Raw genomic sequence first — 13,011 nt, 5'->3', positions numbered from 1 at the left:
ATTCCCATGCACCACCCTGAAAATTTCCACCACCCCCACAAATGGAAAAGAAAAAGAGGACTATTCCACTTATTCTTTTTTATATGTAAATGAGACTTAAAATAATTGTTTGATAATGACATGGGGTTTTTTGTTGTTGTTTGGAAATATCTCTTGACAATAATTTATCCTGCAATTATTGTTGCTTAGTCCTATCCTTATAATTAAGGCCAAGAAAGTGTTGTTCATCACCTCATTAAATGCTTTCTCTTTCAGGATGCCTGACTCCCTTTAACACAGCCAAGAGCTGATAAAGCCACTTGTATGCAGAGCTGGCTGCCTGCAGATCTTTGATCTTTTTTTCCCCCCTTCTTCAAGAATATGACTTTGTGAAGTAGTTGGTGCTGCAGTTTCAGTTTGTTGTTTTAAACAGTTCAGTTGCTATAAATACTCATTCACTTTGATTTTCAATTGCCCTTGTAAGACAATTGTTTTTTTGTTGCATTCCCACTGAATAGATAGCCTGCCTGCCGTTTCCTTTTTTTAAGTGTGATTAAAATATAACCCTCTTTTTAAGCTTTTCCACAGCTCACTTCTTCCTGAAAAGGGGAAATTTCAGCCCCAACCACTGCTAATGACTGAAGAATTCTTTGCACTTGTGTTACACATTTCCTTTGGTTTTAATGATGGGAAAAGGGGTGAGGGAAATGTCCTGACTGAGGCCGTGCAGGAAATCAGAAACATCTCCTGGACCTTTGTTAGTATTATTTGACAGAAATATCACTTCATTCTGATGTACTTTTCCTCTTTTCTGCGTTTTTTTTGCATTGAAAGTATAGTGGTTCCACAGAATCTATTTCTAGAACCTTTTCTGTTTTCTGAGATATCAATGGCCATGCTCCTGCAGGGATTCATCCCCCTGGGAATACCTTTGTGCACCTTGAATCCTCTGTCATCACTGAGGTGCGGGGTTGTGGAAACCTTAGCCAAGGGTTGAAGAAGAGAAATTTTAGATATTTTTAAAACTCAAGTACCTTAAAGGTCCTTATGACCTTCCATCCCCAAAGGAAGCTCTCAGTTGTGCATCTCATATTGTAATTCACATCTTTCCAAGCTCTATCAGTTATATTTTCAATAGTATTATGCTTTGTGATAAAGGAGTTCTTTGCTCTTTCAGGGATAAAAATGAGGAACAAAGCAACAACCTTCCTGAAACTCTGGAAGAAGGAGAGAATGGTGCATCCTCTTGCTGTTTCCTGCCATGCCTTGCTGTTCCAGGTGTGTTCAGATTTCTTTTGTTTCATTCCTTGCATGGTGATTTTCATTCTGGAGCTCCTTTTTGTCCGTTTCTCCACAGCTTCTCCCAGATGGAGCAAAGACCTTTAGAAGTTTGAGGGACACACAAATGACAGAACCTGAATTAGGAAGAGGCTGCACCTTCCCAGTTGTGCCAACATGCCACTTGTGAACAGAGGCTTTGAACACATGCCACATAAGGTGTGTGTATATATAAATGGGTGTGGGGAACCAAGTACCCTCCTCTGGGACATTTCCACTTCCAGACAGTTTAATAACAGAAGCTGAGATTCCTTCTTACACCTCTGCTCCAGCTTATCCCATGGTAAGATAAAGTAACAGCCAGTGAATTAATAAGCCCCTGGTGCTTCAAATACATTTTTTTATTTGGGAAATGCCTGTGTAGTACACTGGCAATCATTTATTGAGTACTATTCAATGCTTTGTATAACTTTCATCTGCGTCATTAAAATTGCCTATCAATGACAAAGAATACAAAGCCAGCAGCACAGGTTTAGGATCGTGAGTCATCCTTCAGTTTCCAAGGGGCTTGTCACCCACTAAAGTTCACTTTCTGGTTCAGGGATTTTGACAAATTAGGGCTTTATAGCTGGGTGGAGCAGAGGGATTATTTTGGTAGCGATGAGTGCAGGTAGGGAAACTCCTGAAACCAAAAGGAACGGCAGAGATTCCTGTGCTAGGCCACTTAACTGATTAAAATGACCCAATGATTCATTTAAATAAGAGTTTACTTGCTCAGGCTTGAAGTGCCTAGTAGTAGTTGATGTTGACTATTTGTTTAATCTAATATAAGTGACTTTCAGTGTTAGCATGGGCATCTGTGTTTATACCTGAAAGACTGTTGTTTAAAATAAGAGTTTAAATTAAACACCATAACTTTCCTTCTTATGCAGAGGAGTCTTTGCATAAAGAAGATTTGAATGTTTCTTCTGCTTTAATAAAATGCAGACTTGGTGGCAGGGAATAAAATGAGATTGGGGTGAATAGAAGAGAGGCCACTTTTTTTGTGCTGAAGTGCCCTGCCCTCAGCTGCTGTTGATCCCAGGAGAGGTTTGTGTTCACAGCCTCTCGTGATGGTCCTGGTGTGTACTCTGCTGTACAATTAAGAGCGACAACTTCTGCATTCATGCAGCAGTTGAAGGTGTTCAAGGAGGAAAAGTCTACTGGGAATTATTGTTAAATATGAAGTCCCCACTTGGACTTAAGCAGTGTTGGTTCGGTCTCATAGATGTCAGTGATCCACATGATGCCACTGTGCCTATTACAGTATCCTGTGTCCCAGATATTCCCTGAATAATGCCTTAGATTCTCAGGTTATCAGTTATGAGAAATTTCAAAATCTCTCTTAATCAGGATTAGTACAGCTAAGGGCATATTTGCCAAGGTTCTGTTTTGAAGCGAGTTTACAAATATGGCTGAAGGCAAGATTTAGTCTCCATGGCAATCTGTGACTTCCATGGAAAATGCTATGGTGTAAAATGCGTATGGTGTGTACAGACACTGATCTCTTATGAATCAATAGTGTCCCACCAACTTATTTTATTTAAACCATTGAAGGTTAATTAAAGAGGTGAGGCTTTTAGTGTGATCACTGTGGACTGCACTGGAGCTAAAATTCTGGTGGCAAAATTCCTGAGCTAACTGGTTTGCACTTGCAAGTTAAATTTTAAAAAAACATTATGATGATTAATCCTGGCTAATTATTGTTGTCATGAACACTAAACCAAATGTGGGGCCTCCAGACTGTCTCATGTCAGGCTACCTCATTGATTGTTTTGTTCCCTCCTTGAAATATGTTGTTCTGGGAACAGTAGCAGACTATAGCCTTCATGGCATGTCCTCAAGTGCTCCTGGAGTTAAACATCAATTTCTACTTAAATTTAGTGAAAAAAAAAAAAAAAAAAAGAAACAAAAGATCCAAAAAGAGAATAAACATAACCATGTAGGATTCCAAAGTCTGGATCCCATGGTGCTTGTGGCTTATGTAGTTTATGGCTTGTAGCATGCATGGGGGAGGAAAACAGATCATGGGGGAGGAAAACAGGTGAAATACTTCTTCCACCTCTCAGTGCTCAACCAGTATTATCCACGTTCATCCTTCTGCTCTCAGAGCCATATACCTTAATTATATTTCTTCTGTGCAAAGAGAGCTGGGTAAGGCTCAGGCTGAAGTCTGAGTTTGCTGTTCCTGCCTTGGTCAAAGGAGCTGATACTGCAGTGGAGAACAAGCCATTCCTTGAGCTGCAGAGATGTGACCCAAGAGCTCCAGAAAGAACAAATAAGCTTTCCTGTAATGCACGGACATTATCCTAGTGGACTAATTCTCTGTGATGACTTGAGACAATATTCCTTTATCATTTCCCTCTTTGCCTGTCTCCTCCTCTTCCTCCTTCCTTTCTGGATGCCTTCTGACCCTCCCTCTGTAATTATGATGTCATTACATGCATTTGGGGTCAGACATGGCTTCTGCTCAAACTCAGGTCCCTTCCATTTCACTTGTGTCACCAGTGCTGTGTATAGTTGGCCCAGGAACATGATCCTCTACAGCTTCACAACACTGCTGACACGTGTGCCTGAGAGTTTTGCTGTGATTAAAGTTGATTTAAAAATCAGGGAGAGAAGGAGTTGATGCACTATTCCCCCAGCTGTGTCTGGAGCAGGTAGTTCATTCTTGAGAGAGCCTTATGGCTGCAGGAGAGCTGTGTCTCCTGCGGGTGTTGGGTGTTGGTGTTATCAGGAGGGCGAAAATTGTATATTAGGTGGTGGAATTTGGTCTGCAACATGTAGGGGCAGATTGTAAATGTGGCACACCAAGGAGTAGGCCTGTCAGATTTGCATGTCAATATTCCATTGCTTGGGAAATGTGTAGGACATGGATTGAAATACAGCCTTGGGGAAACAGCAGTTTTGTCCAAAGAAAGGAAGAGATATTAATTTCATATAATTGCACAGATCTTTAGGAGGTGCAGCTCTGGAACAGGAGCCAGTGTTTTCTTTGTCAGGTCCTGTCAGTGATGGCAAATCAGTCACAGTGCACAAACTTGAATTTCAGCTGGTAGATCCAGTCTCCATTGCACCTGTGCTGTTCCTTCAGTTCTCTAAATAGAACATGGCATGCTAGGTTTCTGTTTTTAAAGGCAAGCATAAAAGATGGGACACAAGTAAAAAGTAAAATTCAAGTATGAAACCCCAGTTTATAATAATAACTTATATGCATATGCTCTCCAAATTAAACATCTATGTGTCCTCTGGGACACCAGTAAAGTAGGTAAGCAGCAGAGGTATATGCCTGCTAGTTTTCCATTAGGAAAAATGGGTGGAAATTCAACCCTGTTACTTAACAGGGTGGCTGGTGCAACAGGACATCTTTATTAGTCTGCTACAAATGGGAGCAGTGATGGGAACGGGGCAGAAAAATGCATTTCTTTGGCTAAGTGAAGGATGTAACCTCAACTTTCATATATGGATTATTACAGTGAAGCTGTTAGCTATTTGTCATTAACCAAATAGCTATTTAGCTGATCAGGGAAAAATAATTAAATCATCATGGTGTGAAAACATCTGAAAAAAATTATACCTAAAACCTAAAATGTTTTTCTCTAGACAGCAGACGCTAGGCAGGTACTCTTTGGGAAAAGTAAATTTTTTTCTACATGGCTTTCATGAGAAAGTTGTTGTTACCAATTCCTGCTACTCAGCTCTTTCATGGTTAGGACACTTTCCTCCAGACTGAGCAGGGCATCCTTGGAGTGAAGTCTGTGGCTAAATGCCTGGCATTTCCCCTCAGCCCTCTCTGCAATACTGATGGCCATTTGCAGACGTTTGGATCTGCAAATTACCCTCCCTGGGCCCAGGATCTTGACTGGTCAGCGTTAAACCACATTATTTCACCCAAGGGTGGTACTGGGCAGCCCTGAGTGGCCGTGCAGAATGCTCCTGAATTCCCTGCCTTACTCCTCTCATTCCCATGAGCAGCACAGTTGATGCACTGTGAGATACAGGTTGTGTGAGCAGGAAGAGGCACTGGGATATGGCTTTAAGAGAGTCTGTTGTCTTGCAGGGTGTTACCTGTTGCTGCTTAGTAAGTGTTTGTTTCTTTTCGACGCTAATCTCTCACAAAATATTTAACTTGAAAACCTTTGAGGCTTACAGAACAGGGAGAAACTGGCAGAGCCAGCTCAGGGCAGGCTTTGCAGCTGCCCTTTCCTGGGGAGGGGGTGCATGGGAAAAGCATGCTTTTGGGAAGACATGCAACAGCACATCACTTCTCTCTGGAACAACTCCTCTTGCATTCAGAGTCTATTCCAGCTCCATGTGCTAGAGCCTAAAGAGAAGGAGGAAGTCCTATAATTGCTCTTTAACTTTCTTAGCAGTGGGGTTTTTTTTGCGTACCCGGGGTTTTGTGACCTTCCTTTAGGTTCACAGTTGAGTAGGTACATCTTGTCAAACTCAAAGTGGAAGGAGGAACAGAGGATCTGCCCAACTCCCAGGCTGACCCTGCCCATGCCTCATGTCCTCTGCTGTGGCTTCTGCACAGTTCAGCCTCCTCCACCACCAGCTTCATCTTCTCTCCTGTTGCCCTCCTACGTCTTCTCATGTAACAACTTCAAAACCCTCTGCTTGCCTGATTCCTGCCTCTGGCTGTCTTCTCACCGCCTCCTCCGCATCCTTACGTATGATTCAACTATATTTCAGTCCCATGGTCTGGAAAAATGGACAGATGGGGGCACAGAAGAGCCCGTGACGTGGCTCTGCTCTAATCTTCGGTTTTCCCTGTCTTTGCTCCTTTGTTTGTGGTTACCCCTTCCTGTGCTCCTGCGATTTCTAATGCAGATGATAAATTAGGACAGTGGGGACTGTAAAAGATAAGGTAATAACAGAAATGAAATACCAGGCCAGAATTTTAGCTGGAGTAAATCAGCTGCTGATCTAAACCAGCTGGGGATTTGGCCCACTCTAAAGTGAAACTGTAGGATACGAAGAATCCATATAATTATTCCCCAAAGAACACTTTTGTCATGATGCCAGACTGATGTTTCTATTCTTGTTTCTAAAATGATGTATTTTAGAAAGTGATTGTCTCACTATTGCCCACCTGTGGTCGCAATATTGGTTCTTCCAAAAGTGAACATGCCAAGTCCTTCAGGCACTCAGTGGTGCCTCTTAAAATGGCTCCCTTCAGCACCTGGAGTTTCTTTTAAAAACTGCTAATCCAAAAAGAAACAAGGCCCACATTAGTTTCACTGCCTGGGTCTCGGCAGCAGCTGCACCTCAGGGTCTCACTGTCAAATTCTGCCTTGAATTCCAGATTGTGCTTTTGGGTTATTTACCTTCCTGCAAAGTCACTTCAGTATCAGTTTTGAACTGTTACACCCAACCCTCTGCTAGCAAGGGAACATTGCAGAGACCAAGGAATGTTTTACATTGTGGGGTCTAAGCTGTATGAAAGTGTCATCTGTTCCATGCTGGGCTCAGGGCTGAGGTTCTATGCTGGGAAGATGTGTGGATTTTGTTCACGTGATGTGTCTGTGTACCCCCAACACATAACATTCAAGATGGGACTCCTCTGTTTCTTTTGAAATTTGGTGGAAGGCAGGAAATCACCCAATTCTCTCACCCAATTCTTTCTCGGCTCCAGGTTATTTCTGTGCTTGCAACCTGGTGTGACCAGGTGAGGAATGAACCTGGAAGTTTGTCTTCAGAGTGCTGTGAGAGCTGAGCTTTCTAGATGGCAGTCTGAAGTTTCCTGTGGCTCCTGATCTCTATCAAAGTGTAAACCAAGGAGATGGTCTTTACCAATCATTAACAACAAGGCTGGCACAAAGTCTAGTAATCATACTAAAAAAAAAAATAAATTAACAACACTCACTGTAGGCTTGGTTCAGCCTCACCAGCTGTGACATGTCCTTTCTTGTACACAGCAACAAAAATAGACCCAAGTACTGAAGAAGAAAAAAAAAAAAGAAATAAAAGAAAACCCAATTTGTTCCCTATTAAGCTGCTGAAAGGCTTAAACCCATTTCTATTCCAGTTAGTAGCTAAGTGAAAATGTAACTGCTTTATATATTTCACTAGAATTAAACTTAAACCTACAGAATTAGGTTTATTAATTTCTGTCAGTGCTCAATGGGGAAATAAGAGTGCCCATTCATTAAGGATACACAATTACTGCAGACAAAATGAAGCACAGTGCTATTAACCATAATAAAAATGTTGAACACTGTGGAAATTTTCATTAAATAGAATCTATTCCTTATATGACTCTACTTAATCCTTTCTGTCTTTTTTCCTCCCTTTGTGTTCTCCAACTCATTTTATTTTATTACTTAGCTTTTATGTATGTTTCTTAATGTAATTATGATTAAATATTTTCAGTAGTAAACAGTATTATTTCATTAAAAAAAAAAATCTGTCCCCACACTTACTTCAGCGAAAAGTAGTCTTTGGAAAACAATACAAGCATTAAGTAGAGTTTCATTATTATTTTAGCTCATGAGGATAGAAAAAAAACCCTACAGCAAATAAGAAAGAAAACTGTATCAGCCCAGCCACTAAAATGCAAGTGACTGTGTGGAGCAGATCCATAGGTGGAGCATACTGGTGAACCAGGATAAATCCACTGAAAATCAAGATGGTGATTATTACTGAAAACAAACTGAAGAAATGCTGAATGTGTTTAGGCTTTGTGAAAAACATTTAAACCAAAATAATTATTCATGGAGAAAATATTCTCAGATTTTCATTATCTTCACATAATGCTTCGAGGAACCTCTGATCCCCCATGTAAACTCTGAATTCTTTATAGGAAACCATATGTCAGCTGAGGGACATGGCTTTAATTGCTTGAGAAAGATCATCAGTTAGTAACTATGATATGGATTAGCTGATGACTTCAGCTCATGAAACTCTATTGAAGCCAATGGGATTATGATCATTTCCAATAAATAAGGACTTATCTCCAGATGAGTTAAAAACGAATGTGACAGTACCTGGTTGAGCAGTGACCTGTATTTCTTGCGTAGAAGTAAATGAATAATAAATAACTATGCCCTGTTGATCAAAGATATTTATTTAACCTGAGGGCTACATTATTAAAGACCTCCTTAGGAATTCCTTAAGAATGTCAGAGAGGATTTTGATCATGTTCTTGTACTCCAGGGTCTTGGGCAGTTCTCAGACTGTCAGTGCTGGACCCACAACTCCAGGATGTCGATAAGAACTGTCTGTTGGTTTGGGGAGTATGACTTGGTCTGGTGGGCCTGGGGGAGAAGGGATGGGGTGATCCTTAGTGTTCATATTAGGCAAAGGAAATGGTGGATTTGAGAACTCAGATTGAATTTTTGGGTTGGATGACATGGCTCATTACAAGAACTCACTGAAAGCAAACTCGGCGTTGTCATTATTTTGGCTTAGCACTGTGCTTCAGAGCCATGCTCCAGACACTGAGGGGCTGCTCCCTGGAGCATTTGGGCCTTCCTTTATTCTGGGATCATTTAAATGATAAATCCTCATATAGCAAATTAAGGGGATAAACAGAAAACTATGTGACTATACTTTATTTGAGCTACATAGGACAAGTTACCTCCCTCCAGCCAGGAGAATGGACCTTCTGGGGCAAGACTTGTGCTCTTCTGCTGGTGCTCACAGGTCTTGGTGAGGGATTGCAGCTGGCTCACTGTGGTTTGTTGTTTGTGCTGTTCAGTGGATGCAATCAAATGTGAGCATGAAAGATTTTTGACCAACCAGCTGCTTTTTAGGGACAAATGACTCTTGTGCTTACAAGTAAGGTGGTCTGAATGTGGCCATTTGCACTTATGAAGGGTTGTATCAAAAGCCTTTTCAGAATTGGTCAGATAGGTTATTTATAGATCTTTTTCTTGGATGACCTGATTGATGATATGCAGATGGTCAAGGGGGCATTAGCTTGTTCTAAAGCCTTATTGTGTCCAGAGCTGTTTGAAGTCTAGTTGCTTATTTCTCTCTATTAATAGCACCTTTCAGTTTGGGCCTTGGTTGTAGGCTTGGATGTTCTGACAGCTTCTGTTTCTTTATCCCATCTCATCAGGGAGCTGAATGGGACACTTGTTAGTCTTTCTGGCATTTAAATACTGAAAAAGAAGGAACCCTGAGATAGAAAAGATGGGAAACCACCGTGTCTGTCCACCTTCATATCCAACAATAATAGAAACAAAACTCTATTTCCATGATTTGGTTCTGTATTGCCGCTGTAGGACTCCTTTGCACATTGGGTTGTCCTCTGCAGTTGCAGCTCTGAATCAGAGAGAAATGATCATGACCTCTCTAGTTATGGACTTAATAATGGAAGAAGTGAGGTGTGGAAACATGTAGGTGGATTACAGCCAAAATAGGCTGTTTTCTGAATAGACCTCAACTACTTAGCATTCAGTAAACAGCTTTAATACAGGACAGTAAAAACTGCCTATGCACTTATTACCTTGATATGGTTAACGAGTCAGAGTATAACCACAGAAATATGAGTGCATTTCAATAAACACACAAAACGTCTTCATTTTCAAAGTACAGTAGTTCCCCTAGGTATTCTAAAACCTATTCTTCTGTAGACAAATATTCATTTTCTTTCAGCATTAATTGTAGCATTGTTGCTGATAATGTTTCCTGCATTATACTCAGCTGCCTCATACTGTGGATAAGAGAAATCAGATTGAGAGCAAGAACAGAAAATACTAAGATTGCAGCTGCATCTCCTGGGGAAATTATTGCCATTTCAAATGTCATTCAGCCTGATTCATTATTAAGGGGGGAGTACAAGACACCTACTGCTTGAAAACTGGTCTGCACAGAAATGGCAAGCTGCTTTTACTGTTGTCCTGATGATGTAACCTTATCAAAATACATGCAGGTTCTATTTTGTCTCCACTATGAGCATAACCTTTGGTATCCTGGGTAGTGGCTAAATTAGTCTGCTCCCTCAGAACAATGCGATTTCAAACACAACAAAACCCTCCTGTTGTTAAAGAACATTTATCTGCTTTACTTTCATTTGCATTTTCCATAAATTGAGTAGCAGGAAGTGTGAAACACCTGAAGTTCAAAGTCTCTGGAATGCACAGATGTTGATTTTCATTATAGACTCCAAAGATTGGCTCCTAAGCAACACTGCAGAGATTTTTGTGTAACTTAACCACCTTCCATTGGTGTGCTGGGACTCTGAGAACTCTCAGAAGAGCAATACAGCAGATTCCTGGAGGACTGGGAATGACTAGTGTGCCAGAGTGAGAATTGAAGTTATTGTCGAGTAACCTTTTGGTTATCTGGTGGGATATTTCCTTAGTATGATTGGGTTTCTTTTTAAAGAAAAAGTTGAAAAATACCAAAATGCTTTTGTTCTTTTACTACACCTCTGCCCAAAGATGTGCAAGTGTGTTGGCAAATCGCACTGTTGGTTGACCTTCTCTTACTTTGGTATCTCCAGTGCAGGCAGTGTTTGTGCTCTGTGCTCCCACACACCTTTTTTCTTGTGCCACCTGCTTATATTTTCTCTTCTGACAAAAACTGAAGAATGAAGAATGCACCTGCCTTCACACACATTTACTGCAGTGAGTGCTGGGGTTGGATCCCTGGGGATTTCATGAGTATTGCCCTCCTGAAATGTTCACACGGCATCTTGTGGCATCTCTGTCTGCAGATGTATTTGTGGAGCAGACCTGGGCCTGGCTGAGGCATTTCATACTTTGTGTTATGTAGGGCAGTCTTGGTACTGGGATTTACAAGACTCTAGCTTTTCTTTTTTACTCAATGGGGGAAGATGCATGTTTGACCTATGACTTCACGTCCAAATAATAACACGTGGGGCTTCCTGCAAGTACCATCCAACACAGTTTTGGCACAAAATTTGCTTCCCTTCAGCAAAGGGAAGTCTGTGGTTCAAAATTCCAGCCCTCCCTTTGCCATTTACACCAATGCAACCAGTGAACTCCATCTTGCCTAAATGCATATAAAGGATATATTATTGTTTATTGTTTACTGAGTGGGAAGATTGTCTTGTCATCCCTCAGTTTTGCCTCTTCTCTTTTCCCCTGTGGAAGCAGACATTTAAATTGAAACTTTTGGATTGCAGTTACAGTGGAAATAAAACAAGTCACTAGTGACAAATATTTGTGCACCTCCCTCTAAAGCTTAAGCTCTTTCTGATTGCCCAACACCTCACGTGTAGATCTAATGTCAATACTATGTTTGAATTGACCAGTACATTTGTAGAAGAGGGGGAAGAAGACAGAACTAAAATCCCACTGTGTTACCATCAGTATATATTTCCCAATTTTCCATTCTTCTCTTTATTGGAGACTTCCAAAGGCGGATTTCAAGCAAGGGAGATACAGAGTTGCTTTGTCAGTAACATCAGTGTAAAATTGTCTGCTTCACACCTCTTATCAAACTCATGTCTTCACCTGGAAAAATCCCTGCAAGTGGTTCTGAAGGATTAACGGAGGTGTGAAATCTCACCTTGTGTAAGAAATATGTTTTGCTCACTTTGTCACTTCTGTGTGATTTCATGATCGTGAGTATTGACTTTTCCTGTCAGGCATTTAGGCCAGAGATGCTGACAGATGTCTGTATCAATCATCAGAACAGCCTTGAGGATATGACCCGTGCACTAAGAGGAGATAGAGTCTTGTGTTGAATTGTAGCCAAGAAGCACTCAACACAATTGTGGCCAGGTCAGCTTTGCACTTCACTGATCCTCAGCAGGTCGTTCAGGCTGGTTTAAGTCTACCCAGACAGCCAGCAGTCCCTGGGAACCATCATAGGACAGTTTATTCTTTAACTCACAAAGCAAGGACATTATTTCCTTTATTTAGTGTAACCAGAGCGGAGCTCTGTTTAAATTCACGAACATTGGTGGATAAATTTCTTTAGTTTGAAAAGGTGATAAAAATGGTAAGTGCAATCAACTTTGGGTACTTGTCCTTTTCTTCCAAAACCTTGTCGTGATGATCTTGGTTACCTTGCAATGCTGTGCTGTTAAATCATCCAACAGGGAGTGATGCAACACCACACATGTGCAGAACCTGCTTGAGTGGCACGCAAAATTGCTGTGCTAGTTCGTGGGGATGAGTCAGAGGAGGAAGTCACTGGAAGAGTATTGCACCAAGCATAAAGAATCTGAGGTAAAAAATGTGAAGAAGAGTTTTAGGGGTGAGGATGGATCTTTATATACAGATAAAATAGTGCTGAAATGCTGATGAAGTGAACATCATTTTCAGAGCACATGAAACCTACAATTTACATCAACTAAATGTGAAGAGGGAAGAGAACAAACACAAACCATTATGGAAACAAGTTCAGCCATATTTGTAAAGAAGCAAATCTTGTGATGGCGCGTGCACATATTTTAGTGCGTGCTCTGCAGTATGAGAACATTTACTTCTACTTGAAATTCTGTAATTTGCGTATTTGTTCCAAATAATAATCAAAAAAGAGCTAGCTTACGAAGTATTTGGCCATCTAGTTTTTTCTGTCTTGATGATGAACTGGAACTGGAGGAGCTTCCTGCAGTAAAGGTGTAAGTGTAGAGGGTATCTAAGGCCAACTATTGCTGCAGCCAAATCTCTCAGTTTGGGTCTTTTTGGTAAATGGTGTTCTGAAAGGACTCAGTTGTGCTGAGGAAACTGTTTCAACCCAGTGAAGCGATGCTTTGCATGCAGCTGGCTGCCAGGGATCCAGTTCAAGCAC

At 41.0% G+C, this 13,011-nt stretch overlaps 1 long non-coding RNA gene across 1 annotated transcript in view; it reads left to right on the top strand.

Moving 5' to 3' along the window:
* LOC113990098 overlaps positions 1-13,011 on the top strand; it is a 240,914-nt gene that overhangs the window by 100,356 nt on the left and 127,547 nt on the right. The window contains exons 15-16 of the long non-coding RNA XR_005563376.1: positions 1,157-1,257; positions 1,337-1,476. This is a non-coding gene — a long non-coding RNA (uncharacterized LOC113990098). The remainder of the gene's footprint in view (positions 1-1,156; positions 1,258-1,336; positions 1,477-13,011) is intronic.

The sequence above is a fragment of the Pipra filicauda genome, unplaced genomic scaffold, assembly GCF_003945595.2.
Source record: "Pipra filicauda isolate LSUMZ 115617 unplaced genomic scaffold, ASM394559v2 scaffold203_size1373443_pilon, whole genome shotgun sequence".
NCBI classification, from domain to species: Eukaryota; Metazoa; Chordata; class Aves; order Passeriformes; family Pipridae; genus Pipra; species Pipra filicauda.
This window is presented reverse-complemented; position numbering and strand designations above follow the sequence as displayed.